We start from the raw sequence: 26128 nt of genomic DNA, 5'->3' as shown, positions 1-26128 counted from the left end.
CTAGGTTAGTTTCCTGTTTTGTTTGTAGTTTTGTTCAGTTAAGTTGCTGGTTTATGTTGTGGAGCCTTCATACCCGCTCATTTCATTCATGCATGCATAAATATGTGTACTCAAATGCACACACATATCCAACATACACATACATACACACACATATATCACTGCAAATAAATGTCTGGCTACCAGCCATACATATCTGCATACACATGCATACACTGCATACATGCATCCATTCAAGCCCACACATCGCATACATCAACCAAATGATCGACTATGACAGTTTTGACTCCTAGAGTTGATACTTGAGTTCTGACCCTGCATACCCGTCAATCCAATAAGAGTTTTCGATCTTACTGAACTCACATGCATGCATTCAAAACTGAACCAGCAACTTTAGGAGTCACTTTTTGTCAGGTCTAGGTGCTAGGAATGCATAAGCAGACTCTATGCCTGAGGAATAAGAACAACTACAAGGAAACTGGTCAAATGTCAAGCAAGTAGACATATAGCAGAAGTCACCAAAAATGTTACCAAAATTTTACACATGCTAAATTTTTACTTCAAGTGACATCGCAAAAAACATTGCAAAAGAAAGTATTCATTTTCTATTTATTTTTATCATTTTGCAATCATTTATGAAACCTGCGCAAAAGAGATACAAATGTTCATTGTATAGATCATCACTGATACGTACAATTTTCATTTTTTCAATATAAAATGAATTAACGTGCTGAATGGAGAAAATGTCACACAAGCTGTGAGGATAATTGATTAATTTTATTTCATCAAGAAATACACTAACACATAAATATATACATGAAAGAAATAGGAATAGAGATAACCAGTCATTTCCTGTTGCTTTGACTAGTTATGGTTTCTTTTCCTACCGCACTTGTCCAGTGCTGAGCTCCACGCTCTCGAGCAACTGCAAAAAACATAAAGCAACTGATGTTAGATCCTGAGGGATCTAAGAAATGACTACCTACCTCTACGACTACATATTCTACCTGTCAATGCATCCCGTCATGAAAGAAAAAAAATAGTGATATTGGCATTTAATGCTAAAAGAAATAAAACCATTCATGAGTATCACGAGCCCATGCTCGAATCTCATAAGATATGCTACAAGATAGAGAAAATGAACAGACTAACAAATCTTTATTATGAAGTTATTTATAGACATGTGCAACAAGCAAACAGGGATACAAAGGAATGTTGTCTACATCTTTTAAACATGCATATCAAAGGACAAAATAGTGATATAATGGCAAGAATAACTATTTTATAGACATAAATGGAATAGAAGAGATGGCTGAATTCATTGAGAAAGGAAAATATGATTTTGCTTTCACTGGTGCTGACATTTTTACATCATGAGGTGGCTGACTTGAGCTTTTTTAGATTTTTCAGCATAAGATTCACCTTCATAAACATTGTCAATATAGAGCTACAATGCCATGAAGACATGGTGTGAACAGGGCATAGGAGCTAGAACACCAATTTTTGTAAATGAAAAAGAATCTTCTCCTATAAATTCATTAGCAGGATTAAATGAAATTGGGAAAAGGAAGTGTGGTTTCCAAATATCCATCTCATACTTTTAAGGTAGCAGGATATTACTATCAAACAGAAGTTGATGCTATAGGAGAACCCTCGTTTTGTTTTTGTCTTTAAATATGGAAAAAAAATGACTTTCAGAATTAATCTTCTAGCACAACCTTTAAAAAATGATAAATGTTGAAACATACACCTACAGTAGCATATGTGAAGCAGACACAAGAAAGCTCCTATCAAACCCCTGCAACAAGCAGCAATGCTCATCCAGATGTTCAGAAGACCAAAAATGTAAGTTTGATGGAAGAGCACAAGATTTCCAAAATCAAGTTCAAGATGCCAATAGAGTTTTCATTTTTGTGAGCAGTAGAGAAAACTAAATGAGATTGAAGTCAAACTGTAGAAGCAATGTAAGGAGGAGGAAGCTGAAGAAAGAAAATATGGGCAGAAGGCTTGGAAGGGAGATGAGCAGTTACAGGTGAGTTCTCAAAAGAGAACCAGAAAAAGCACTTTTTTTTTATGGACTGGTATTTCAAAAGGAAAATTGCATATATTCAACATGCATAGAGAGAATTACTGAATGCAGCAATGAAAAACCCACATGAAAGGAAATAAATAAATAAAACGTTTTCAATTTTTTTAAGCATGCCAAGATAAAACAATGCTTACTGAGTGCATTTTTGTGCCATGAGTTGAGGTGTCTGGTGTTTAACTACAGCAGAGATGGGGCAAAAATGGGGTCCAGAACCCATATAATAGCAACAAATAGAAGTGAAATGGCACCCAAATAGCAAGCAAAATAATCTCATGGTGGTCATAATCAGAAGACTCAACAATTCTGGATGACAAAAATGCCCAGAAAATGCTCAAACTCGAACCCCAAAAGGTTCAAAAAAGCTTCAGCAACTTGTTCTCTTTCCTTCTATGGTAGCCAACAAATAAAAAAGGAACAAATTTGAAAGAAAGGAGCAAAAAATGCACATCAGATCACCTTTCTCTCATTTTCTTCTATTATAGCAGCCCAATAGATAAAGACAATGGGAGAAATGAATGGCTTTACCTCCAACAGCAGTGATATCACATGAAAGTGCCTAGAAAGTCACAATTCGAGCTACAGAATGTCATCACACAGGCTCTAGCAAACCCTCATTTTCCTCATGGCAGCAGCAGAGCCTTCTCTAAACAATTAAAGTGTGAAAATGAAATGCTTTAATTTATTTTTAGGTTTCATATGCTCATAGAAGCTTCTTCTTTCAGTCGGCATTTGTAAGAAATGTTTTGTTATAATATTTCCTAAGTCTTCTTTTCCTATCCCATGGGTGTTCCTTACTAAATGCCAAACATGGCCTTTCAAAGCGTACCTTTTATAAGGTATATAACTCTGCCAAACATTCTTGCCCTTTGCTTATCAAGGTAGAACAAGTGTTTTAATCCTATCACTTTTAATTGTCTATTATATTATTTATTATCTTTATTTTTACGTATTGATTGTATTAATGAGATTATTAAGTGATGTTTTTAGAGTTTCTTTAATAATATCATTAATCTAATAAATATTTAAATAATAATAATAATAAATAACATAATAAATATTTTTATCCTTTGACACTTATATTGCTTATTAATAAAATTACATAGTCCATAATTTATTTATTTATAATATATATTATCAATTGTATTAATAATTTTATTGAGCAATTTAACTCATCACTTAATAATACCATTAATACAATAATCATATATATTATAAATAAATAAATGAATAAAGAATTATGGATTATGTATTATTATTATTAATTGATATAAGTATCAAAGGCTTTTATGATTCATTTATCTAAATGTTGACTAGACAAATGAATTACTAATTAAATGTGATAAAGGATTAAAATATTTTCTTTAGCTTTAAAAGTCAAAACAAGATACTTTGGCAGAGTTATTGGTTTGGTCTAGGAGAGTTATTGCATTCTTGAGACTTTTGGGGTCTGGCAAGAGTTTTGGGGCTACATTTATGAGGGGTAGTTGGTGATATTATCAGACCATGCCTTTTGGGCTATTTTGTACCCCTTTTTGAAGTCTTGTCAAGGACCCAAGTTGGCCTTTGGGGTTGAATCCGACCCAACATTTATGGCTTTTGGTAAAATGCAGTTGAAAAAAGATGTTAAGTATGAGTTTTCCAACTCATTTTAGAGGTTCTGATTTGTGTGGATGGAAGTTTTGTGGCTATTCTCTAAGTCTTGGACTTCATTCTACAAAGTCTATAATTCATTTCTGGAGATGTAATACAGGTTACAGCAGTGTGATTATGCTTGGTGAAGTTATCAATGAGCCCCTTTTCTTTTCTATAATTTTTCTGTGCTTTTAAATGATTATATAGGTTAACTTGTGAATGTTTCATTATTCCTTGTTTTTTTGTCTCATTTCAGCACCTTTGTGTAGAATAGTAAGTTTGTTTGCAGGTTATAACATGTGTTTTTGGGTGAAATTAGTCAAAGGGAGGTATTAGTTTGTCTTTCTTTTTGTAGTTTCAGTGGAAAACCTTATTATAAATCATTTGTGCAAGCCTTTATAGGAAGTTGTGCTTCATCTGTGTTTCATAAAGCTATATTATCCTCTCTGTCACATGTGGGTTACATTTCCATATCCCTCTTTGGTGTATCACTTCCTTAGTTCAGACTTAAGGTTTTGGTTTTGGTTTCCAGCATGTTCTTCCCCTTTTCCCTCAAGTTTTCTTTAAGTTTCAAGAGCTTATCACAGAGAGATTCAATAGGAGCCATCCTAGAATTCGAAGGTTTCATCTCACTATCCAGTCCCATATAGTGAAAGGAATCCCATGTTAAGTAAGGGTTATTGAACATTTTATTCATTTCAGTAAAGGGTGCAAATCTTGAAACTTAACAAGAACCTACTATGCAAGTGGAAAAGTGTCATCGCATATGTCATGTACAAGTTACCCTGGTAGTTAGCTAAACTCCATGGGTCCATACTGATCCTCATGCGGCCACTAGTATCCTCTCATACTAACGAGGCATACTATGGAATGCAAGGTCGCAACCATGCGTTCTCTCTACTCCCATCCTAATCTGTACAAGCACTTAAGGCATGGGCGAGAACAAAACAATTATCTTTTTAGGTTCATTCAGTTAGTATTAGGTGTAAATGTTTTCACTTATTAACCAACTTACAATGAGTTACCCTAGCAGCCTCTTAGGGCCCTGGCCCCCATTGCAAGCCACTTCCTGACACTACATGCAAATAACCTACCCTAAGCTCATGGAATCATAAATCTCATAATTACAAAAGATAATCCATAATAAAATTATCAAATATGCATAAAAGCATCAAATCTCCATGAGCAAGCATCTATAGAAAATCATGACCACAACAGCTCTCTATTGGCAATTGAAGCATCACTGATAATCAAAAGTATCCATTGGTTCTCAATAACCAAAATATATCTCAATCATACCGATCGAAGACTCCAAAATGATTGAGTCAAAACATGTCACAACATGACATCATAAAATAACATTTCAGCCCCATCATGGTGACTAAAAAAATAACTAAGGATAACTGATCGATGAACCAAAAATGATTGGGTCAAGTGTCTCATACATAAGAAAATCAACTATAACAATCAATAATTACAAACATTACATAGAGCATTTCATCACATAACCATGGTTGGGTTTATAAAAAATTGAGATTAAAACATCATCATAACATCACAATCACATAACCCCCAAGCCTCTGGTAGATGTCCTATAACTGGTCAACACTAGTCAACCCAAAACCCAAAGCAATAGCATAAAGAATACACAATGTAAACACAAGTTTTGGCTTTGCTAAATTTACATACTTGAATTTAAATGTGGAGGTTTCAGTTTACGTTTTCCAATTTAGATATCAAGTGGAGAAATTTCACGTTTTACCTAACCCACGTATTTGTTTGATATATAAAAGTTTCTCTCCAAAACCATTAGACTCAATTTTCTAATTGATCTAATAATATTTGGTTTATAAAAGCTTTGTTGAAAAATGACATTTTCAATGAACTAATATTATCAACAAAATTTGCATAACTCAAAACTTTGACTTATAACGCGTTCTAATAATTAACCTTAATTAAACTAAATTTAATTAAGTTAATTATTAATATCTCTTAATTTTAATAATAATTGCTAATTTATTACTCATATTTTTAAATCATTTATCTTTTATAGATTGATCCATCTATACAAATCATTTTAAATAAAATATTAGTTATATATATATATATAAAAATATATATATGTATATATGTATATATGTATATATGTATACATATATGTATATATGTATACATGTATATGTATATACATATACATATATACATATATATGTATATGTATACATATATACATATATATACATATATACATGTATATATATATACATATATATATGTATATATATACATATATATATATACATATATACATATATATATATATATCAAATATACATATATTATAATATACAATAATATCATTTTATAAAAATAAAATATAAAAATCGAATTAACCATATCGATTGCCATCCCCAATGTCCATTTAAAACAAAACATATATAAATATAATCCCCCCCACTATGGTACATAGTACCTGCAGTCGCAGGCACTGCACCGACAGTGGGTATAGTGTACCCCTGTCATCGTAGCCCTGCAATAGCAAGCCTAGCGACCTGCGGGGGTATGGTACCATACATACCCAAAATAATTCACAGTGTATACTAATTTTTAAATAAAGTTTTTAATAAAATGTTTCCCCATTGATGCAATTTGCAATTCAAAATTGAAATAAAGTTTCATCACTGCAATTTATAAAATACGATTATTCAATATGTGTGTGTGTGTGTGTGTGTGTGTGTGTGTGTGTGTGTGTGTGTGTGTGTGTGTGTGTGCGTGCAGATACGAAAATATTAAAATGTATATTTTACAATGAGCATATACACAATCTATTTAAAGATTTTAATTTTCAGAATTTTCCTATAAGCTATTTGATCTCTAAATTTACCCAATGGTTTTCTAATGGATTTGGCTACAATTTAAACCCTAGCCCCGTGTTCTCTTCAGATCTATGCATATAAAGATTCTCAAATAAATTTTAACTACCCATATTGAGAATGCATACAATTAAAATAGGAAAATCCTCAGAAGACATATGGAAGACAGGAAGAAGATAGGGAATGCAAGATGCGAAAATAGCATAAGTAAAATCACAAGAATCTACCCGGATTCTAATGCTAATTCGCTCTTCCTCAGAAAACCCGCAAAGCAAGCTCCTTCCTTCTTCAAAATTCTTGAGTCCTCCAATGCTCCAAATGCTCTCCAAATGCTATGTCTAAGCTTCTAGGAATGCCTGAATATAAAGAGCTCTTTGGAAACACCTAGAATGTCTCTAGAAATAGCTAGAAGGTGTCACCAACTAAGCATGTTTCTTTTCCAACCTTCTAGATGAGTCATAAGGTTGTAGACACCATGTGCTTAATTGATGCACTAACCCCCGTGTTGTTGACATATGAGAAATGAAGAGGTGCGTTAACTCCTAGACAAGCTTATAACTCCAATTTACTTTTTATATAATTTCTATTTAAAATTTTATAACATTTATTTTTAATTTTTATTACTTTTATTATTATTATTTATTTATTACTTTATTGTTATTTTATAATTATTATTAATTTTAATTTCTAATTTTCTTTTATTTAATTCTTAATTAATCCTCATTTAATTCATTATAATCAAAATATCAAAGATCATGATATTTTATATTAATTTTCTCAAATAATTAATTTATTAATTAAATCTATTTATCAAGACTTAATTAATAGAAAATTCACCATAGACCTCCAAGATTAAATTCACTAGGACAAACGGTTTAAGGGTTTGGGATTTGGACTTGAGAATTTATCTCCCTTCTCTTATCATTGAGATAATGTAATAGGGTATGCTCATCCTGGCAATTCAAGGAAGTCGATACCCGATACCTACAACTTGCATAAAAACTATGCATGTACATACAATATATATAATGCTAAGCTAAAAAAGTAATGGCAGGAAGTAGTGCATCGTGTAGATCCTGACTAGCAGGTGACTATGACTCCCTTCCTTAACCATATCAAAAACACCATACAATATGAAAACACGCACACCATACACATGCAAGTATGGGGTAAGTATCCATAATAAAACACATGAGATAATAAACCATCTAACTAATCATCAATAATAACTGAAAGCAATGTAATGATCATCATGCATACATGAAATGTAAAGTCTAAATGATCTCATCATATATCCACTGAATCCATAACATAATATCTGATAGTGTCAAAACAATACCACTAATCCATCAACATAAAATTAGACTAACATAGTCTGATAATGATAACAACAATATGTCCAAAAAAGATGTGAACGAGGGCAGGCACTACATCCACCCCCCCCTTGGATTAGGCTTACTCCTGGAAGCCTACAAACAGGTAGGGATATAACTCCCGTAATCTAGCTACATCCTCCCATGTAGTTGAAGAATCATCAGTAGGGTCCCATTGGACCCTTACCTACTCAATTGTTTGACCCTTGAGGGTCAACTCCCGCTGCTCTAGAATATGAACTGGCTCCAAAGCCAGCTACCCGTCCTCTACCTACAATGCATTCCAATCAAGAACATGTACAATATTAAGAATATACTACCGAAGTATTGAAACATGGAAAACATCGTGAATGCGAGCTAGGCTGGGCGGTAAGCAACTAGGCCAATCCTCTCTAGAATCTCGAATGGTCCCAAAAAGCGAGGTGCTAACTTAGAACCCTTTCCATATCGGATCGGACTCTTTCGTAGATGCACTCTCAAGAAAACCTTATCACCCATAGCAAACTGCTTATCTATCTTATGAGCATCAATATACTTTTTTTGCCTATCTTGTGCCATAGTCAAGTGCTCACAGATCCGCACTACCTGTTGCTCCATATCACGAAGCATCTCAAGACCCAAAAAGATGCGATCCTCAAGGCTATCCCAACTCAAAGGTGTACGACAAGGATGTCCATATAATGCCTGAAATTGTGCCATGCCAATAGAAGTGTGATACCCGTTGTTGTAAGCAAACTCCACTAGGTAGAGATAGTCCTCCCAATGTGTCTACCTATCCATCAGATACATCCATAACATATCCTCCAAAACCTTATTCATCCTCTTTGTCTCACCATCTGTCTCTAGATGATATGCTAAACTAAAATTTAATTGCACTCCAAGATCATGCTGCAACGATGTCCAGAATGCGGATGTGAATACAGGATCCCTGTCAAAAATGATCTTTCTAGGAATGCCATGTAGTCTCACAATGTCACGCATGAAGGCATTGGCTACAGAAGCTTCTGTGTAGGAAGACCTAATTGGTGAGAAATGCACCACCTTAGTCAACCGATCAATGGTGACCATGATAGCATCATGACGATGAATAGTCATAGGTAATCCTACTATGAAATCCATGGAGATGATATCCCACTTCCAAGAAGGAATGAGATTTGGCTACAAAAGTCCAACCGGGTGCTGGTATTCTACCTTAACTCTCTGACACTCAAGACACCTAGCCACAAAATCAGCAATGTCTCACTTCATCCCAGACCAAAAGAACAAACGTCTCAAATCAGCATGCATCTTCTTGACACCTAGATGTGCTGAGTAAGGTGTATGATGGGCCTCTACTAAAATCAAGGTGCGAAACTCATCCAGTAATGGCAGATAAATCCTCCCCAAATGTCTTAGAAGACTATTTGACTCTCGAATGTAGCCTACAAACCTACCTTCCAAAGGTCTTCCTAAATCTATCTCTCTACACACTTCCTGATACCAAGAATCTGTAGGAAGTGCCTAAAGAATCCGACTGCTCAAATCCACACTAAGAGTCATAGATGATATAACATGTCTCCTGTGAGTCAAAGCATCTGCCACCACATTCTCCTTTCCCTGAATGTACTTAACCTCAAAATCATACTCACATAGAAATTCCATCTATCACCTTTGGTGAGCATTCAAATTAGGCTAGGTGAAGATATACTGAAGACTGCGATGATCGCTGTGTAGCTCAAATTTATGCCCCAACAAGAAATGTCTCCACCTTGTCAAAGCATGAACTACTACTGCTAACTCAAGATCATGCGTAGGATAATTTAGCTCATGATCCTTGAGCTTGCGTGATTCATACGCAATCACTTGTCCATTCTGCATCAATACTACCCCAATTCCTTCTAGAGAAGCATTTGTACACACCATGAAATATCCTTCTGGATTAGGTACGGCTAAAATCGATGCACTGGTCAAAAGCTCCTTGAGCTTCTAAAAAGCTTCCTCACATTTCTCCATCCACACAAACTTCTTTCTTTTCCTCTAAAGAGAAGTGATAGGATGTGCTATCCTAGAGAAGTTTTGGACAAATTTACGATAATAACCAGCTAGGCCCATGAAACTAAGAATCTCTGACACATTAGTTGGTGTAGGCCAATCTATTATCACCCGAATCTTTGCAGGATCCATTGAAATACCATCACCTAAAATGACATGCCTTAAATACTGAATCTCTGATTTGAAGAATTCACACTTAGCTGCATTGGCATAAAGCTGATTGTCTCTCAAACATTGCAATACCAACTGCAAGTGTTCCTCATGCTCCTACTGAGACTTAGAATATATCAATATATCATCAAGAAACAAAAGTACAAACTTGTCTAGATAGGATCGGAACACACCATTCATCAAACTCATGAAAAATGATGGAGCATTAGTCAACCCAAAAGGTACCACTATGAACTCATAATGCCCATAGCAAGTTCGAAAGATAGTCCTATGAATATCAACCTCCTTAATGTGAAGCTAGTGGTATCCTAACTTAAGGTCAATCTTGGAGAATACTATAGCTCCCTTTATCTAATCAAATAAGTCATCAATCCTAGGTAGAGGATACCTGTTCTTAATAGTCACCTTATTCAACTGTTTGTAATCAATACAAAGGCGCAAAGAACCATCTTTCTTCTTCACAAAGAGCACTGGAGCTCCCCATGGTGATATGCTAGGTCGAATGCTCCCTTTGACCAGAAGTTCCTCTAGCTGAAGACATAACTCACCCAATTCCTATGTAGTCATGCGATAAGGAGCTTTAGAGATAGGCTCCACTCCAGGAATCAAATCAATACTAAAATCAATGTCCCTCTTCAGAGGCATACCTAGAATCTCACTTGGAAAGACATCTGCATACTCCTATAAAATTGAGTGATCTAAAGTCTTCCTCATAGGATCTTCCTCATCAAGATCATTTACCATAACAACAAATATCTGACATCCCTTATGAAAACTTCGCTTCAATTGCATAGCAGAAATCATCCGCAGAGATATAGGCCTTGGTATCCCAACTATCTTCACATCATTCCCTTGGTCATCTTGACACAAAATAATCTTCTTCCTGCAATCTATACTGGCTCTATGAGATCCAAGCCAGTCCATGCCTAAAACCACATCATAGGAACTAAGGGGTATGACTTGAAGATCCACTACAGTATCAAAGCTTCCTAAGCTAAGCTCACACTTATGAACTACAGAATCTGTGGAGACCTTAATGCTTGAGGCTAGTTCCACTTGCCAACCATGAACTTGCTTCACTACATCTAGCTTACACTTAGAAACTATAGATGGTGAAATAAATGAATTTATAGCTCCTAAATCAAAAAATACTGAAAGAGATATACCTCGAATAGCACCTGGAGTCTCAACCACTATCCCCTGATGATCTGCCTGACAATGATCTACTGCTAAAAAAAATTTATGAGCTCTACCTGCATCACCAACTGTAGGCTCTGAAACTGTAGGCCTAGGTCCTGAAAATTGAGGTTCTCATTGTGGACACTGAGCTACATAATGTCCAATCTGACCACATGGAAAACATTATGTATTTCTGCTAGATCCTCTACCCATAGGTGGTACATTTGATTGTTGACGACTGTTCCTGTTAACAAAAGACTAGTTGATTGGGCTGATTTTGCTTATTACGTTGAATATTGTAGTTGTTCTTGGAGTTAGAACCTTTGCCACCACCTTGGGCCTGAGAATGCGATCCCTTCTGTTGTTGTGTCTGCTGAGACTGCTGCTAATACAATTTCCCCTTAGAGAAAGAAGGCTTCTTGTTACCACCTAAATTGTAGTTGCCTTTAGATCCTGATGCTGCTGGTGCTCCTACAAAACCTCCTTGACCAAGGTTGACACTTTTCTCAACTAGGATAGCTTGACATACCACATCTTTGAGGGTTTTTGGCTCAAATACGTACCTTGACACCCCCAATTATATTGTTATTCAAACCCTTAATAAAGTGGTGTGTCAACTGAGTTGAATTTTCACTGAATCCTAAAAAAGACATGAGCTCATAAAACTTACGCTCATACTTGGTCACTGACATAGTATACTGTCTGAGATTATGAAACTCATCAGCCCTTTGCTTCTTCCATTCCTCTGGTAGGAATCGTTCACAGAAACTCTCTAAGAATAGTTCCCACGTGACACTGCTCATATCAATTCCCAACTTCTTCTCCTCAATTATCCACCAAGTGGCCCCAAAATTCTCTAAATTAGTGATCGCAAATCTTGCTTTAACATTGTTGTCGAAATCTTGCATGGAAAAAATCCTATCGAGGGAAATAAGCCACTACTCAGCCACATAACTAGAACCTTGCCCATTGAAAGGCTTGACCTTGGATCTTGAAAGATCTTTCATCTGAGTGGACACAATGGACCTTTGACGATCCTTCTGAGGGCTCCTAAACCTAGGTCTATGCTCTTGCTCTGTCTGATGTGCTTTGGGCTGATCTTGAATAGGAGGTAGATGTTCTAGAATAGTCTACATCATCTGTCTCAAACCAACCTCTTTAGACTCAGCTTGGTCCTCTCTACGGCTCTCTTCCTCCTGCCTACCAGCGTGCTCTCCTCTGCTCTCTTCATGAGTAGATCCCTCATGGGCAGACTCATGGACACTAATAGCTCTACCACAACCACGGCCTCTAACAGAAGACCTAGTCCCAGATACCATCCTACAACAGTATAAAGTACTATTATAGTTAGAAGACATGTGTTTGCAAAAGACTAAGTTCAATTCTATGTTTAAGTTTAAGTAAAATTTTCAGTTTTGAAACTAAGTGTTGAAGTATGAAAAATATACAAGTAACATTTCAGGTTTTGTTTCAGTTCACCTAGTTTCAAGTTTGAAGAGATACACTCAATAGTTCAAAGTTTCTAGTTGTTCCAAAATACCCAGAGCTCCCAATGTAGAAACTCGAGCTCTGATACCAAATGTAATGCCTTGTCAAGGGATCCAAAGAATTAACCTAGATTTTCACTAAGTTTGGTAACATTTTTGTTTTTACATGAAAGTAAATACCACATATAACTTAAGCACCATAACGGAAGCAATAGCAATGTCCATCTAAAAGTAAACATAACATACATTACAGATTACATTTTTAAAGGATCCCTTAATGTTGAATAACATCTAAATCAACTAACATTCTTGAATCCATCTAATATAATAACCACATGAAATAATAATGATAAGTCCAATGTTTATACATTACATTTCTAAATGCTCAATCATCCACTATATATGCCACAGGGTATGAAAAGCTTAAAAGAATATACATATGTGAAATAAGATATATCATCCTATTCTAATCCATGATACATCAAAGTAAAGATAATCACATGATACATCATCTGATATATACATCCATCATAAAAGGTCAAACATAATAAACTAAGTGCATGGTTCCTCCCAACTATTAATAGCATCATTAGACCATCATGGGCCCTAGCCATCCCTCCGTGTGTAATATTCCAAATCGCTGAAGAGATCATCGGTATTAACATAGTAGGAATGTCACTCCTAACATATACTATATCATATGCATAAAGTAATCTAACATGCAAATAAAAGCATAAGATAACATCATCTAACTTATGCTAATCATCAATGAAAGGATACATATCCACCATCATGAAGGATGCATCAGCCACAATGTCTCAATGAATCTCAAATGATAACAGTGGAAAAACACTACCACTCGACCGCGTGGTACCTAAGTGATCCACTCCCACTGTGTTGAGGAGATAATCTCAAGTCCCAAAATAGGCTATCCAAAATCACATAGCATAAATCTTTATAAGTCCAGGAATCCTAAAAGTATACTAACTCAAAGGTTCCAATCATAAAATCGACATCTATTTCTCAAAGGCACACAATGATATGTAGGAACCTAGTATGCAAGCAGGAAAGTGTCATCACATATGTCATGTACAAGTTACCCTGGCAGTTAGCTAAACTCCACGGGTCCATACTGATCCTCATGCGGCCACTAGTATCCTCTCATACTGATGAGGCATACTATGGAATGCAAGGTCGGAACCATGCATTCTCTTTACTCCCATCCTAGTCTGTACAAGCACTCAAGGCATGGGCGAGAACAAAACAATTATCTTTTTAGGTTCATTCAGTTAGTATTAGGTGTGAATGTGTTCACTGATTAACCAACTTACAATGAGTTACCCTGGCAGCCTCTTAGCGCCCCAGCTCCCATTGCAAGCCACTTCTCGACACTACATGCAAATAACATAACCTAAATGCATGGAATCATAAATCTCAAAATCACAAAAGATAATCCATAATAAAATTATCAAATATGCATAAAAGCATCAAATCTCCATGAGCAAGCATCCATAGAAAATCATGACCACAATAGCTATCTATTGGCAACTAAAGCATCACTGATAATCAAAAGCATCCATTGGTTCTCAATAACCAAAATATATCTCAATCATACTGATTGAAGACTCCAAAATGGTTGAGTCAAAACATGTCACAACATGATATCATAAAATAACATTTCAGCCCCATCATGGTGACTGGAAAAATAACTAAGGGTAACTGATCGATGAACCAAAAATGATTGGGTCAAGTGTCTCATACATAAGAAACTCAACTATAACAATCAATAATTACAAACATTACATAGAGCATTCCATCACATAACCATGGTTGGGTTTATAAAGATCGAGATTAAAACATCATCATAACATCACAATCACATAACCCCCAAGCCTCTGGTAGACATCCTATAACTGGTCAACACTAGTCAACCCAAAACCCAAAACAATAGCATAAAGAATACACAATGTAAACACATGTTTTGGTTTTGCTAAATTTGCATACTTGAATTTAAATGTGGAGGTTTCAGTTTACGTTTTCCAATTTAGATATCAAGTGGAGAAATTTCATGTTTTACCTAACCCACGTATTTGTTTGATAGATAAAAGTTTCTCCCCAAAACCATTAGACTCAATTTTCTAATTGATCTAATAATATTTGGTTTATAAAAACTTTGTTGAAAAATGACATTTTCAATGAACCAATATTATCAACAAAATTTGCATAATTCAAAACTTTGACTTATAACTCGTTCTAATAATTAACCTTAATTAAACTAAATTTAATTAAGTTAATTATTAATATCTCTTCATTTTAATAATAATTGTTAAATTATTACTCATATTTTTAAATCATTTATCTTGTATAGATTGATCCATCTATACAAATCATTTTAAATAAAATATTTATCTATAACTAATATACATATACTTTTTTATATATATATATATATATATATATATATATATATATACATATATATATATATATATATATACATATATATGTATATATATATATATGTATATAGATATATATGTATATATATATATATATATGTATATATATATATATGTATATATATATATATGTATATATATATATATATAATATATATACATATATATATACATATATATATATATACATATATATATATATACATATATATGTATATATATTATATATATATATGTATATATATATATATATATATGTATATATATATATATGTATATATATATATATGTATATATATATATATGTATATATATTATATATATATATATATACATATATATATATACATATTTACATATATATATATTTACATATATATATATACATATATATATATATATATCAAATATACATATATTATAATATATAATAATATCATTTTATAAAAATGAAATATAATAATCGAATTAACCATATCGATTGCCATCCCCAACGTCCATTTAAAACAAAACATATATAAATATAATCCCCCCCCCCCCCGCGGGGGTATGGTACCATACGTACCCAAAATAATTCGCAGTGTATACTAATTTTTAAATAACATTTTTAATAAAACATTTCCCCATTGATGCGATTTGCAATAAAGTTTCATCACTACGATTTATAAAATACGATTATTCAATATATATATGTGTGTGTGTGTGTGTGTGTGTGTGTGTGTGTGTGTGTGTGTGTGTGTGTGTGTATTTATATATGTGTATTCGCAGAATTTAATTATCACAACATGTGCATATATATATATATAATGTATATATATGTGTGTGTGTGTGTATGCAGATACGAAAATATTAACATGTATATTTTACAATGAGCATATACACAATCTATTTAAAGATTCCAATTTTCAGAATTTTACTATAAGCTATTTGATCTCTAAATTTACCCAATGGTTTTCTAATGGATTTGGCTACAATTTAAACCCTAGCCCTGTGTTCTCTTCAAATCTATGCATATAAAGATTCTCAAATAAATTTTAACTACCCATATTGAGAATGCATACAATTAAAATAGGAAAAACCTCAGAAGACATATGGAAGACACGAAGAAGACAGGGAATGCAAGATGCGGAAATAGCATAAGTAAAATCACAAGAATCTACCCAGATTCTGATGCTAATTCACTCTTCCTCAGAAAACCCGCAGAGCAAGCTCCTCCCTTCTTCAAAATTCTCGAGTCCTCCAACACTCCAAATGCTCTCCAAACGCTATGTCTAAGCTTCTAGGAATGCTTGAATATAAAGAGCTCTCTGAAAACACCTAGAATGTCTCTAGAAGCAGCTAGAAGGTGTCACCAACTAAGCGTGTGTCTTTTCCAACCTTCTAGATGAGTCGTAAGGTTGTAGACACCATGTGCTTAATTGATTCACTAACCCCATGTTGTTGACATATGAGAAATGAAAAGGTGTGTTAACTCCTAGACAAGCTTATAACTCCAATTTACTTTTTATATAATTTCTCTTTAAAATTTTATAACTTTTATTTTTAATTTTTATTACTTTTATTATTATTATTTATTTATTATTTTATTATTATTATTAATTTTAATTTCTAATTTTCTTTTATTTAATTTTTAATTAATCCTCTTTTAATTAATTATAATCAAAATATCAAAGATCATGATATTTTATATTAATTTTCTCAAATAATTAATTTATTAATTAAATCTATTTATTAAGAATTAATTAATAGAAAATTCACCATAGACCTCCAAGATTAAATATGAAAACCCATCATAGAGCAATTCACAGAAAATCTGTCTAAAGGGTTTAAAATCATGAAATATGTCCTCCGACACATTCGATGGGTAAAATATCTAGATACTTGTCCTACCTCACTAGGACAAACGGTTTAAGGGTTTGGGATTTGGACTTGAGAATTTATCTCCCTTCTCTTATCATTGAGATAATGTAATAGGGTACGCTCATCCTAGCAATTCAGGGAAGTCAATACCCGGTACTTGCAACCTGCATAAAAACTATGCATGTATATACAATGTATATAATGCTAAGCTAAATAGGCAATGGCAGGAAGCGGTGCATCATGTAGATCCCGACTAGTAGGTGACTACAACTCCCTTCCTTAACCATATCAGAAACGCTATACAATATGAAAAAATGCACACCATACACATGCAAGTATGGGGTAAGTATCCATAATAAAACACATGAGATAATAAACCATCTAACTAATCATCAACAATAACTGAAAGCAATGTAATGATCATCATGCATACATGAAATGTAAAATCTAAATGATCTCATCATATATCCATTGAATCCATAACATAATATCTCATAGTGTCAAAATAATACTACTAATCCATCAACATAAAACTAGTCTAACATAGTCTGATAATGATAACAACAATATGTCCAGAAAAGATGTGAACGAGGGCAGGCACTACAAGGTGTATTGAGAGACCACTACAATAGGTTTGTGGATGGTATTGCAAAACCTATTGGCAAGTCAACTAGTCATAAAGCAAAGGCAACTGCTACTTTGTTCACTATGAGGATTGAAGTGGAATCTAGTTATTAGAATCTTTGGTTGGAAGGAGACTCTCTTAATATTATTAACATGTTGAATAACAAGACTATGATAACATGAAGTATTAAGAGAAGTATAATGGAAATAAAAGACCTTATGAATAAATTTGATAATGTTTGCATTTCTCATTTTTATCAGGAGGGCAACAAAGCTATAGTGATTTTTTTAGTGGTGAATCTTTTCCAATTGGATATTCCATATCTTTGGGAAATCAGAATTTGGTGAATAACACCTACATATGGGGTCAACCATGTCACCAAGATATTAAATAATTTGGGTCCAAATCCTAGGCTAATTGCTCATTAGTTTACACATAATTGGTCCCAAATCCTAGTTCAATCGCCAATGTAATCTACATTTAGATTATAATTATTTAAAAAAAAATTGCAAGCCTTTCCCTAATGTTTTCTTATTGGGCAATGTTATTTTACCCTTAAAATAAAATAATATTTTCCCTCAGGTTGAGCATTACCTATGGTTTTACTCACATGTGTCTCCAACTACCCCCATTTAGCCAACTATTTTGGTCTTTGGGACACGTGTCTTGGGAAAATTTACACTTTATGATATGGCATTTAAAATTAGGCCCAAAATAGATCTGAAGCCATTGATCTATATTACATCGATGACCCAAATTAACTCCTTTCACCATAAAAATGATAACATTAAAAGTGATGATGACCAAGTTGGCAATAAAAAAGGACACATTATTAATTGAGTCTTAATGGATTCGCATACTACAAGTACACTATATAGTGTGCAAAAAATTAAATAATCTCTCTTTGGAAATTGGCATATTAGCCATCTATATTAATATTTTGTGTTACATGAAATAATTAATTTTCCTCTTACATTATGAAAATGTTTTACCAATGAAAAAAAATTGCCTACATTTATTTTCTGACCAAATAAAATAAAATTAATTCACCACCATTATTATTAAATTTTGATACGGAAAGAAAAATTTCTCCAATAGAAAATAAATTTCTCCCTTGCCTTGAATGAAAAAATAGTTCTCGATTAGAAATTTTTCTTGCATATTTAATGTTGAATTTTCTAGCCTTTTACATATTTTTCTTGAGAGGGGTTTCTTAAAGTTATCCCTACAAAGTTGCTAACTGGATTGCGAATCAAGTAGTCTATACGAAAACAAAGTTGAGTTGGCAAGATGACCTAAGCAAGGAAGTGGACCTGATGGAAGTTATTAATTATGATATGACACATGCTAATGAAGGAGAGATCACACAATATCGATGACTTTATTAAGGGAAGTGATGGGCTTTTGGCAAAAATTTTGAGTATCCCTAGGTGGTACCTTTGTATAATTATGGATTGTACTTGGCATGCATGCAAGGTTAAAGGTTTCTTGGAAACCAATAACATAATATTTTTTCTTTTGGTTACCGTTTATTAGACTAGTTGTAGGTGCAGAGCTAAATACAAGATGGGAGGGGAACCAAGAAAGAAAGAGCTAAATAATTGCAAAGAATGGAAGGCAAATTTGGATGTTTGGGATATCCTAAAAAAGGGGAAAGTCATGGCCCCGAATTACAGAGACCTTCAAATTTTGGATTGAAGATAGGATTACGTTGCATGGGGTCACTGTGAAGTTGTTAGAGGAATTCATTGTTGAGATTACGGGTCTTATGATGGAGGGTCTCAAGTTCAGTAAGGAAACTAGTATTTCAAATGCAGCCTTCAAAAAAATCCCTAAAATTGATGAAGAGAAAAAAATGCTAGAGAAGAATGGTGATTTCTAAGATCTGAGCCAAATTAAGGTAATTTGGAGAGATATTTTATCATGCATATGTGAGTATTTTATCCTTGATGGTAGAGCCAAGAAAGTCCACAAGTTTCATTTTGTTTTCCTAAATTATTTTAGATATAAAGATAGAATCTATTTCCCGTTTTACTTGAAGTATCTTTTTAAAATTCTCCAAGCCCATAGGAAGAAGGAGTCACATCCTGTGCTCCATAAGGGCTTAATTTTACTTATTGGTAAGTATTGTAAATGCAAGGTTGTTAAACCCTCTCTGATTGTGGAGAAGAAGCGAAAAGTGTCTAGTAATGTACCTGAGCCAAAGAAAAATGCTAAAAGTGAGGAACGAACTAGTGATAGTAAGAGTACTAAAAAAGGTAGCAAATAGGAGATTAAAAAGGAGAATATAGAGGAAGTGACATATTCTAAGAATTCTACTAAGGATGATAATAAAACTAAAATGGGGAACCTTAGCTTGAACTTGGAAAGTTATTCTAGGAGAAAAAGGCATGTCAATTGGTAAGGACCATGTGAAGGATAGTTTAGATAGGAAAATTGAATCTAATGCAAGGTCTGAAGCTTTAAGGGATGATGAGGGGAAACAAAGTGGTCACCTTTGCCCTCCCAAAAGGATTTCTAGTGAGGAGAAAATGGACATGGATGCAGAAAAGAATAATGAGGGTAAAGTCCTTGTCATGAAAGAGCACAACATGAGTAAGGAGAAGAAAAAGGAGCTTAATGAGAAATAGGACATAAACACCGACATCTAGGTCAATAACACTACCATGGACACTAAGATTAGGACTAATGAAGGGTGCAGTGATGAGTCTCACCATGCAAAGCTATCTTTCCTTCATACTACTAAGCTAAAAGTGGAGGCATCTCTGCACGTGGACTCATGGCTCTATAATGAAATCATGATGCATAAGAAAAAAGTTAGGCTTATTAAAAAAGAGTTGGACCATGAACGTGCTATGAGAGCTCAGTTGGAAAAAAAAGTAGGAAACATCCCTTACAAATTGAAGGATTATGAGTTGGAACTCTGTCAACTAATTAAGGATAGTGGGCAAAGAATCAAGTAGGCTACTTCTAGTTTGTGTGTTGTAGTGGCTAGTTTGGGAAAGAAAAGAAATGAGGAGATCATGTCTCTAGATACTATAGGGGTGAGGAGTCCAAGAGGGCCTAATAAGAGAACTAGGCAGAGCATGAGGGAAAAGATTATTGAAGCTCCTAATGTTCTACTTTATACCACATTTGATATTATCTAGAGTACTGTAGAAGCATGTAAGGAGGTGGAGAAAATCATTAAAGAATCATTGCACGTGCTAGTCATGGTTGTTCATGTGCTGGTCATTAGACTAGGTGGTGTTGTTGGTTTTATTTTCTTTTTCCAATTTTTGTTTAAACTATAGGTTCCAAGTCCTTGTAAAACTTGGGTGTGTTTGGTTTAAACTTGCAATTTCAAGTCCTTGTAAAACTTGGTTTTTTGTGTTTTTTTTTTACTCTAGGTTTCAAGTCCTTGTAAAACCTAGTAGAGCTTAATGGTTATCTTTTGCTTTTTTTAAACGGCTTTAGGTCCCTTCAGAAACTATTTTTACCTTAATCTAAAACATGTCATATTGTCATCAATGTCAAAGAGGGATATTTTTGCAAAAAATGTTCAATTGTATATTATCTTTTATGTTACACAAATGTCACACTTTAATTGAGCACAACCAGTGTAAGTCAAGCTTAGTCGGGCATTGAAGAAGACTTTAGTATTAGCCGAGGTAAATTTAGTATTAACCGAGTCAGCTTGATTACCAAAGAAAGTTCAATATTAACTGAGTCAGGCCAGTTACCAAAGGGAGTTTAGTATTAGCCAACTAATGACATATTACTCTTGTTAACTATTTGGTTAATACAAGATGACCAAGTGGATTTTTGTCGATTTTTTGAAAGGGTTTACAAGCTGACTTTTCTTAGCTTATGATATATAAGAAAGGTCAAGTTGTGGGGTTAAAATGAAGTATCAAGTTGAATACCAAAAGATGGAGATGTGAACGAAAATGAGGCATAACAAAAAGTGTAAAGGTTAAGCTTCAAAGAAATATCTAATCAGGAAGGATCCAAAGGTTAAGCTAGAACAGTGATATGAATTTGCAAAGTTAGTTGCTTCATCAATTAGGTTAATCATTGTTACTCTCTAACTATTGTAGCGGTGAATAAATCTCTTAACAAAGTTGACTTAGCAATCATTCTATAAATCCTATAACAAGGTAGCATTTCTTGATTGAAGTGTCTAAAGACCTCTAACAAAGCCACTCCTAATAGGTTGATTCAAATCTTCTAATAGGGTCACACTTAACCGTATGTTTTTTAACCTCTAGCATGGTTGGATCTTAACAAGGCTCACTTCGGAAGAGTAAAAAATTGTAAACAGTTTCATTGGTGGTTTTTTCCAAATTGGGTTTCCACGACAAATCTTGGTGTCTCATGTATTCATATTATGTGCTTAATGCTTTATATTTATGAAACTAAGTTACCAAAAGTTAATTGACATTAATTTATCAAACTTCTTTATTAATTGAGTTACAAAGATATTAGTTCTAATTGAGTAGAGCAAGTATTTGGTTTTTGAAGTAAAATTTTATTGTTGACATCTAGGGGACTTGGATTTTTTTTGTAGTAACTAATTCACCCTCTCTTCTCAGTTACTCCTCTTAGATTTTCAACATTGATGGGGTGGTCTTAATGAAAATTTCTCTAAATGTTAAGAAAATCCAATAAAATGTAAAACATGCTTGGGTCTAAGATTTAATATTTTTTTGGATTGTTGTTCCACCTTTTTTTGGCATTGAAAATGGCCCAAGTCTATGGTTTCATTGAAACTTATTATGTTTCTCATAAACTGTATAGGTTATGAGGAACTTTTGGCTCCTCAGAACCTACATGGGTTTTGAAAAAATATTCTTTTACTAGGCTCAATTTTATCAAGCCGAGCACATTTTTTAACTTTAAGGAACTTTCTTGTGTTATGATTTATTTTATTTTTCACGTTACCATACATTTTACTAACATCTTGGTGCACTTACTCATATTTTCCCTATGCAGTGAGGCATTTCTTTGGGAAAAAATAGACCATTCATGTAGACCATTATAGTACATATATTACTAATCAACTATGGCTCTATTATTGGGAATATTTTTAGCTATATTGATAAAATTTACCTAATTAATGAATCTCATGCTGTACTTATATGTTAAACAAAAATTAATGACATAGAATAGATATATTATGTGATGAGACTATGGAAAAGCCTAGAGATATTTAGATATTCATTATAATTACCACACCTTAGTTGCTTTCTTCAAGATTTCTTGGTTAATAAATTCCCCAAATTCATGGAAAGTAGATTTAATAGTTACTTCATTTGTATAGAATAAGAGCTTGATATGTAGGAATCTTTATAGTTGATGATGGCCAATACATGGAGTAATAGATTTCTTGATGCAAAAAATTTATAGATAGAAAATTTATCAAAAGAAAAAGATCTTTATTGACAACTACGAGATAGAATAAAGTATACAATTATTTAGTTATTAATTTATTGACACCATAAAATAACAATCATGTTCATATTTTGTATTATCACTTTGGAGTCTTATAATTTTATGCTTTAAAAAGAATATACATGTTTGATCATTCATATTATATGTGTTTTTGTGAAATTATATTCATAAATTATTAGATGTCAATTAGCGATTATTTATTAGAAACATAGCTTCCCTTTATCAATTGGAAAATTTTATGACATATATCATAAGATTACTTTTCTATTTTATTTATTATTGAAAATATGAATACATATCTTACAATAATATTTAATATGGAAATAATAGATTGAAATTAATGAATTTGAAAAAAAAAATTTCTCTCTCAAGTTGCATATTTCTCACTTTTGTAGAAAAGTTAATGTAGGTAATCCTAGATTTTGTACAAATACCTATTATCTTTAGAAACTTATTGTAGAAATATATTTTAGCAATATTACAATATAGACTCTCTTATTCATGGAATAACTTATGATACATGGGACAACATACTTGGAAGATGAATTATGAAATTCACAAAAAAATCCTAATTTAGTATTATATGAGGATTGTATCAATCCTAATACATCATAGTATTAGAGTTTCCAAGAATAGATTGATTCATATACCAATTATTTCTCTAAATCTGAAATTGTGTGTCTTAAGTGTCGGGTGAGTACCTTTTTATAATAATTAAGAAATAAAATAAAGTTTATTGGAGACCCTTCAAAAGTTTATTTAGACAATGAGAACACAATTTAAGAATAGTACCATGTCTTCATTATTATTCATATCTTAACACTTCAACCAAAAATAAAAACATATAGATCTACATTATCATAATTTGACCATAGTGTATGATGGAAATGACATGGAAATAATATACTAATGTTGAGGATTCTTTACCATTCATCTACAAGTTTCTCTTTTCTCTATTATGAATAAGAATTTATTAGAATAAGAATTTATTAGAACATGAATTTTAATCTACTATATATCAAGAGGGGAATGTTTACCTCTTGACGAGTAGAGAATTCGGTGACAATGTGTCCTTTACACTTCAGTATAAAAGTCTCTTGGGTATTGAAAAAATCTAGCGTAATGGTGGGATGACCTTGAGCACACCACGTAGATGGATGGGGAGGACCAAAATGAGAACTTTGTGGGTGTTCCATCATATGAGGCAACCTTGAAATTGGTTAAGAACTCAATTTAAAGTAAAATTTGATTTCAGTAAGGCCTAGGTAGAGCTTTAACACCAATATATCTTAAATAATCTATTTTTTTAATATGTTACCTTTACAATTTATGAGTTTATTACATCATCTTAATGCACTTTAAAATGATTAGAGATTGGCAGTGCATTAGTTTATGTGCTGAGTAATATGAATTCTTAATCTCTATTAAAATGTTTGGTAATACGGATATAATGAATATGTTGAGTGCTATATATATATATATATATATATATATCAATAATAGGAATTTGTCTAAAGGATTGAGCTTAAGTTACATGTTGGCTCTAATTGTGGAAAACCAAGTTCACATCTATAGAAACACAATTTTAATACCTTTCAATCATTAGTATTCATTTATTAATACTTATTAAACCTTGAAAATAAGTAAATATAGAGCTACAATAACCTAATTTGACCATAGTGTATGATGAAAATGACATGGAAATAATACACTAAAGTTGATGATTATTTACAGTTCATTTATAAGTTTCTATTTTCTCTATTATAAATAAGAATTGATCCAAATATATCTTCAACTACTATATCAAGAGGATCATATTTACCTCTTGATGAGTAGAGAAGTTGGTGACAATGCATACTGCCTTAAAACTTGAGTTGAAAAGTCTCCTAGGAATTGACAAAATCTAGCTTTATGGTGTGATGATCTTGAGTACACCACATGCTTGGATGGATGGGGATGACCAAAATGAGAACTTTGTGGGTGTTCCATTAGATGAGACAACCTTGAAATTGGTTATAAATTAGATTTAAAGTCAAATTTGATTTCAGTAAGGCTTACGTAGATCTATAATAAGTTATGAATAGAGATTGGCAGTTCATTAGTTTATATGTGGAATAATATGAAGTATTAATCTTTATTAAAATGTTTGGTAATATGGATATAATGTATATGTTGAACGTCTTATATATCAATAATGGTATTTTTGTCTAAGGGATTGAGCTCAATTTGAATGTTGGTTCTCATTGTGAAAATCTAAGTTCACATATCTATAAACCCCTGTAACATATAATCTTAAGTGTGACTCTTGGTCTTCTATAATCAACTTCTAATGTTAATGTGATTTATAAATGAATATACTTTTTAAATTTATATAATTTTTAACAATTAATGATTTTTTGTTCGAATATAATTTGGTATGCATCATCCTTTTAGATCAACCTCCTTGTTCAACATTTCTTAAAGATTGCATCATATGAAAACTTATACACAATTATCTCAATTAATAACTATTGTGCAAATCTCATAACTTTAATTTTATTTATATTATTAGAGTCATATCTTATTTTGACAAGCTTGAGATGTTCACCCATATTTTGGAAAGAAAGAAAGTGGTTTGGATGGAGGGTGCTCAAGGGTTGACTTCCTAGGTTGAAGTTTATGATGGCGTTCTGCTATAAGAATTCTTGGAATTTTTTTTGTGTCCATACTCACAAAAACTTGATACTTTGATGATCTTTATTGTGTTGTAATCTTTTGATTAGGTGTGCTACTTCGATGGGTCTCCACACTCCGGCTTTGTAACTCTTTTTTGATCAATCAATTGTTAATATAAAAAAATTGCAAGCCAACATTAACATAATAATAGGGTGATTAAATTTTGGTATGCTTGAGCCAATTGAAATGAAATGTTATTAT

Source organism: Cupressus sempervirens, chromosome 2, assembly GCF_028749045.1.
Source record: "Cupressus sempervirens isolate cs-2001-9-10 chromosome 2, ASM2874904v1, whole genome shotgun sequence".
In the NCBI taxonomy this organism is placed as follows: domain Eukaryota; kingdom Viridiplantae; phylum Streptophyta; class Pinopsida; order Cupressales; family Cupressaceae; genus Cupressus; species Cupressus sempervirens.
This window is presented reverse-complemented; position numbering follows the sequence as displayed.